Source organism: Oxyura jamaicensis, chromosome 4, assembly GCF_011077185.1.
Source record: "Oxyura jamaicensis isolate SHBP4307 breed ruddy duck chromosome 4, BPBGC_Ojam_1.0, whole genome shotgun sequence".
In the NCBI taxonomy this organism is placed as follows: Eukaryota; Metazoa; Chordata; class Aves; order Anseriformes; family Anatidae; genus Oxyura; species Oxyura jamaicensis.
Window position 1 is genome coordinate 21844391 of NC_048896.1, and position 7437 is coordinate 21851827.

Genomic DNA, 7437 nt, shown 5'->3' on the forward strand with positions numbered 1-7437 from the left:
CTGCCTTGGCCCAACGCAGAGCTGCCACCTCTGTGCCACCTGGGCCATGGCCATGGGGCTGCCAGCTCCCCTCCAAGCCAACCCACACCACCAGGACCAGGAACTCACTTGCTGCAGGTAACAAGCTTCCAGAATTAATACCTGCCCTGAGAAAACAGGTGGGCCAAGCAGCTGTGCAGAAAGGGATTGTCACTTGCCAAGAGAAACAGCCCCATGGGGTTAACGCTAGGAAAAGACCCCAAGTCCCTGTTCTCATTTGAGCCTTTCTGATGTGGCAAACCTCAGCGGAGAGAGATGCGCTTGCCTTGAAACTCTGCCAAGGAACCTGAGTCTCACATTACAGACAAGCCTGTTTCAGTCTGCTCAAATTACAGCAAGAAAGTAACTCCGTAGCACCATTCTTCCAGAAAATGAAGAATTATTAATATTGACTCAGGTTGTAACAGTGCCCGGAGGCCCTAGCCCCACTGTTTCAAGCAGCGTAGAAACACCAAAAAAATATGTGTATTCCTTTTTTTTTCCTCTTGTCAATTAGAGCACAATCACTGTAGAGCAGGTATTATTTGTTTCCATTTGTATAGCACCTTGTGCCACAAGGTCCTCGTCTTTCAGGCAAATCTGAACACACAGACACACACAGAGGATCAAAACAGGTACAAACATTTAGTGTTAACACTGATTCCTACTGACACTTTATGTGATATCCACGTACGAGAGAAAAAGATGTGCAGCAGGGAAGCGAGAGGAATTAAGCAGCACGTGTGGCCGGTAATACACAAAATTGCTCATTTTGTAAAAATAGCTGCACTCTTTTAGATAAAAAGCTGATGTCACTTCCTACTTCTTTTTCATTTTATGTTATTTATTTATTGTAAGGGTGTTTGTGGCACTGCTCACATGAGGAGATAAATAAAGCCAACCCAGATTCCCTCTGCCTCCCTTCTCGCCCTGTTCTCAGCAGCTGGTGCCTCCCTCTGATCGCACATCCTGCACGAGTGTCGCACCACAGCACCGCACACGTGCAGCCAGCGGCAGCAGCAGAGTAGCAGCAGGCCAGGGAGCTGCTGCTGTTCTAGCCCCCCTGCTGTGTTACACCACTGTTAATGAGGAGTAAATAGTAATACTGAATCGGCTTTCTTCAGTTTATAGTAAGGTAATTCAAGGTATACTCGCTGCAGCCACTGGTGGCACAGAATAGGTTTCCAGAGGCCCCTACCTGGCAAACGCTGCGATCCTGCAAACTCCATATTCTAGAAGAGCAATTGAATGGTAAACACTTCAAAGCATCCATCCTGCTGAGCACCAGGATTAGGAAATCCTTTGCAGATGGCAGATGAATGAAGCTGGAGTGAATGCTTTCCCTCATGGGTTGCAGCCTGTCTCATGCAGCATGTGCCTGTGCCTGACAGCACCTTTCTGACGAAAGAAATCCTGCAGCAGAGCCCTGCTGGTTTGCAGGGTGAGTTGGGAGTTAGCAGATGTAGAAAAATCATCAGTGGTTTGTGGGTGCCCTGGCTCAAAGGGTTGTATGAAGCCAAGGTACCGCATGTGCCCTGCAGTTCTTACCCAGGATCCAAACTGACTTCGTCAATGTCCCTCAGAGCCGTAATCCCAGATCACTTCTGCTTCCTACCACAGCAGCACATCCTCCAAAAATCAAAAGGAGAAGCCCAACTGCCTCTAAAGGCAATTTTCCCCCAGTCCTCAGGGAAATCCCACAGGTTTAGGAAAAGCAACCAGAGCAGAGTGCCGTAACCAGACCCAGCAGTGTGGCAGCAGGGAGGGTTACACATCTGCACTGCTCGCATGAGACCCCTGCCAAGCATCAACAAACGCCTAAATGGCCTCCCAGTATCAAGCAGTGCCTTCAACATGTTGTAAACATCTCTGGGATTAATTGAGATGTTAGGCAGAGTTATTCCTTGCTGATTTGGGCCAGAAAGCATGGGGCAGTTCCCAGGCTAACAAGCATGGGTCCCAGACTGCTTCTCCTGTCTGCGACAAAGAGCTGCCACAACTACCTTTGGATTTGAGGACTTGTGCTATCCTGACCCTCCTCAGTGTGCAACCCAGGACTGGGAAATAACCTGGGGAGCTGGGAAGTGGAGGCACCTGGACAGACTGACAGTGGCATGGACAGGCCCCTGCCCCTCAGCTGCACTTGGATGCTGTTGGCTTGGATGAACGTTGTTGAGGGTGATCCCCGGTGACATGCAGAAGCTAAAGCCGTAGCATTTCCTGAAACTCATAAAAGAGCAAAGCACTTGTGTCACCGTTCTGTTTCCAGTGCCTTTTTGATGTCCCCTTTATTATATGGAAGCTGTTATGGTTAACTAGGAATTGAAAACGTGGAAGGAATATGCAAGAGCAAATCAAGAAGACAGTTCTTTAACTCCTTGAAGGTCTGGGGAACAAAACACTGGAAGGAAGAATTAGCAATTGAATTCCACTTCATTAGAGGGCAAACCATTTCTGAAAGAAGAAATGATCATCAAGACAGAAATACAACAGTTGAGCAACAGGTCTGGAAGAGAAAAAAAATGACAGGGCTTTCTGCTTAAAGCTTTGCAGCAGTCTTGTCTTACGCTTTATTGGCCTCTAGTGGAAAACAGAAGCTATGTCTTGTGATTGCAAAACTTCATTTACAGAGCACAGGGGAAAATAACACCACTCCCCATGCGGAGTGTGTATATGTACTTGATGGAGGAATCAATGCAAGCAACTAAAAAGGACAGCTAGTCTGCCTAGCTACACACACAAGCTTGGTATTGTAGACATTCAGGGAAGACATTGAGTTAAACGTTAGTTCTTTTCTACATAAGTGACTTGCCACTTAGGCGTGCTTTTTAACTGTCTGCCACAATAGAGTCAAATACAATTTCACCTGCAGAGGCACTACTGTTGGCAATATTTGTGCTGGAAACTGAGCCACTGAATGTGCTGCACTGAAATTTAACTCTTTTGGCACTCCGAGCGCAGCAGCTTGGCTATGAATTAGCTCCTGAAATAGGGAGTTCAGTCACTACCTTCGGTAAACCCAGATGAAAACATGCCTGTATAGAGCAGACTGGTTGTGGTAAGAGCGCTATCTAGGTATAAATTCAGTGATTCAAAACCCATTGCTCTGGTTTCTATGGATATAAACAAGAAGACACGTCTTCTCGATCAATTAAAAATACAGGTAATAACCCAATGAAGGCAATAAGCAGGATCACAGGCACAAGCCTCTGAAAAGGTATCAGTAGAGGGCAGGCAGCAGGCTCAGTACGGAGATCTGAATAACACAAAAGAGTAAGTCATCTGCTGGAGCAAGCACAGAGCTCTCAAAACCAGAACCAGCTATAAAGCAAACACTGCCCCTAGCAGAACTGTGCACACCAGAAATAAACAGCTACCTTCTGAGCAGAGAAGGAATGAAACTTGCTGGTGTGTGCCGGCCTCCTTTGCCTGAGTACAAACCTGTGTGCATGCTGCCAGCAGCTCCAGGCGCTTGGTTTCCCCCTCCAAAGTTTGCCTTCCAGAGCCCAGGGCTGTGGCATAATGACCACATGGACAGCAGAGTTTCTTTTAGATGGCAGCACCGTGCTTGGCACCAACCCCACTGCTTGGCCACCATTCGGTAGAGGCACGGCCCTGCCTGCAGCTCAAAGGATGCGCCTTTGATTCCCCACGCGGGCAGTGTGTTCAGGAGCCCAGCTAAGCAGGAAAAGGGCAGGTAGCAATGGGTACTTGTCAAAACTAGGCAAAACTTGCATAAAACATCACAGCTTAAGAACAGCGTTTTCTATATATTTTGGTTGGTTTTCCTTGGTGTCCTTTTGCTTGTCTCCATCATTCATTTCACCAGCCTTTGTGCTAGCCAGGGGCATAGGGGCATGCCACTAGAAGCTTCTTTGGAGGCTAAGCTACCAAAACCACCCAAACAAAACCCTATGCCAAAACAACACAGTACTCATCCAGAATGAGAGTATGTGAACCACCTAACAAGTCTGAAGAAATATTTCTGAAAGCCAAGCTCGGTCTTCTGACTTGCTTGTTCTGATCGAATCATTTGCATTCCCCATTTACCTTCGAGGAGAGGGAGGAAGAGACATCAACCACCAAAATCCATCTTGTTGATATTTTTTTTACCAGTTCAGAAGTATTCATACCACTTACCCTGCATGAATGTAAGGGAGAGAGAGAAACGTAACCAGCTGCAGGGAAACTCTAAGCAGTAAATACCAGACTACATCTTGCTCAAGTTCCCTTGGCTCTGGGCTGGTCCCAGTGCCTTTTTCCCACATCATTTAATAGAAAGTAACCTAAAGCAACCTGATTTTCATGCCATAAGTTTAAAATAATCAAGCATGGGACTTCAAGCTTTTGAATCTTCTGGGCTGTCCGAACTCCTGTCTGTAAATCCTATAAATTAGTTAAATTAGTTATAGTATGTTCATTTCCTTTATGAGAAGAAAAAAAAAAAAAAAAAAGGAATGGAGGGAGGGAGGGAGGGAGAATTTGAGCTGGAAAAGTCTTCTCCCTACCTCTTGCACAGACTGGGATCTCAGAAAAAGCCCTAGAAAGCAGGTATGATGGCAGCAGGACCAAGTGCTGGAGCTTCACCAGGCTGAGGCAGCACTAGAGGTTGTTGCAGCACAGGAAAGCTTTCCCTTGTGCCCACAGAGACAGATGGAGAATTTTCCATACCTTGACCTTTGGCTTTCTTTGCACACAAAATATAACTCACTCTACAGTTAATTTCTTAGGCTGCAAACTATTTGGCCCTGGTTTGATGTATATTTTTTCAGTTAAGCATATGTGTGTGTGTGTGGATAATATCCAGCTTAAAACAGAAAAGGGTAAAAAAAATCACAGATGAGTTTAAACTGCTTATCTGCAGAGGAGTAAGTCTTATTTTAGTAACAGCTGAATCACATAAGAAAGCAGTCACAGTTGTACTCCAGCAGACCACAGAGCAGTGTCACCAATTTGCTTCCTCCAGGAGAGAAGGATCCTTGTACCTTGAGGTACTGAAAATACACAAGAGACTCGCATGGTAAAACCAATTCTGAGCTGCCAAAGGCATGCAATAAATGTAACAACCTCTTCTGTCACCGCCAATAATGTAGCTGGAGCTCTGGCTACGAGCCTTTGCCTTTGCACCCACCACATCTCAGAGCACAACAGAGCACAAAAGCTTCGAGTTGGCTAATACCAGAGCATCAATTTTGTGACTCACAGCACACAGTGTGCAAGTAATTTACGTGCCGTGCCTGTAACCGAGCTACAACATAACCACCAGGAGGAACTCCTCTCGGGTCTAGAATTTACCAGGCAAATGTGCTGCCCTCTCGAACGTGAAAAGGGTTCAGTGTGAGCAGTCAAGATAGTTGGTCACTGCTGTGTCCAAAGGCACAAGGGGGTCTCAATATAACTTTAAAGCACCACCCTAGTACCTGTGCAGTGCTGCCCAAGATGTGCTACTGCTAAAAAGGGGGATGATTTCCCTTGATATCCACAGAAGCATTCCAGGCAGTTCACGCATACATTATTTTTTTTTTTGCATTAAGATAGAAAAAATAATAATTTTCCTACACGCAGGGAAATTGACCATTGTGTCTTCTGTTACTCCCTATGAATCGTCCACTTTAGCTGTTTATCATGTCTTAAAGTTGAAGCACAAATTGCAATCACTGGGGGAACTGGAAAACCCCTGAGCTGAACTGAACCACTGCTTCCCCCCGCTCCTCTCCCCCCAGAAGAACCAATACGAGGATAAAATGCAGACTCGTTGCTTCCTAAAATTTAATACTGTGTCAATGTATAAAGGTTACTGGAACTGCCCTCCTTCTGCGAAATTATGAACGAATCTGACCGACACAAGGCTGTAAGTTGCGATTCTTTCAGGTTGACAGGTACAAGAAAAAGGTGTATTAAGGATCTTTCTGCTTCTCAAAACGCAGTACGTTGTATATGTGCTTAGTGCTTTGTTTCTGTCCAAGGCATTGATTTAATTAAAAAGAAAATGCTGTGGAGCGTTCTGGATGAAGGCTTCTCCACTCCAACTTAAAACGCTGTGGCAAAGAAAAGCAGTAACACTTCCTTATGTCAGACCACAAGCACAGGAGAGCACGACCCTGACTGAACACTCAAGGTGAGGGAAGAGAGCGCTGAGATCCATTTCCTGCTTGGGGAATCCACAAAGCAACCTGGGCAGCAGCTCACCAGGATGAAGCAGTTTCAGGCCCTCTATGCAAATACAGCACCATCACCCTCCTGCTCCCCTTTGGCACAGCTCACAGCACTATGCGCACGTTTACCCAGGCACGCAGAAGGGACAGCATACAGCCCGAGTAATGCGAAGGCTGGGGATCTTAATCTAAAGCCTGATTCTCCATTGCTTTAATTGTAAATGCGAGCTGGAATTGAGACAGGGCTTCATGAACCACTGCCCTCCAACAAGGCTCTTGCTGGCACCCTTGCTGGCACCCAGCGATGCCTGGGCATGACTGAAGGGAACAAATGGTGTAAGGGCAGTTCATAAAACCTTTCAGGACTGGAAAACCCCCTCTTGCTCTCCTCTCTGTAGCAATGAGATACCTTAGTATACTACCATTCTCAGCACAGGTCACTGCTGCTCAGGGATGCGTTTATTTTCCCCCTCCCACCTTCAATTTTATTCCTTTGTTGCCAGAATGGTTTTAAGATTTAAATGCCAGACAACTCTATAACACTTAGCTTATAAAAAAAGTGAGTTCAGCTGAGGCAAAGATACCTAAAAGTAACAACAAAACCCCACACTAACTACCCAGCACTGTGCATGGCATACTTGAGCCCAACTGGGATTTTAAATGATTCCTAGAGAGACCTACTTTTATCACCAACAGTAAAGATTTTTGAGAAAATGAGCTAGTTGCTGTGGAATTAATAATAGATCTATGCAGATTGATATTCCCAGGAGATAAAGGAAAAAAAAAAAAAATAATAAAATCTGATGCTCCTGACAAATGAAAAACTAATGGACCGTATTTTCCCCAAGGGATGGGAGGTACTTTCATTTTATTTTGCGCTGACGACTATGCCAGACCTGCTGTAACAGGTAACACTCAGGGAGCGCCATCTCCAGCTGAATGGAAACACCTTGGAAATTTCACAGAGAAGGCAGAGGGGAGTGCAAGTCAAACACCAAACCTCAAGAGCACCGAATGATCGTGACAGAGTTTGGCTCGGTTTATGATTTACCTCAAAACTACAAGATTCCTACAGCATCACAAGCTGGAGTTTCTGTATACCTATGGCAGGAAGATTGACACTGGAACCAAAACCACGGTCAGTCAGGAATTCTGTTTTTCAAAGCCAATCTGTATTAGCATATTTTAGTTCCAAACTCCTTTTAAAAGTTCCAACACCACCAATGGAACAGTTAGCAGATTTCATTGGGGACGTCCTTGAAAC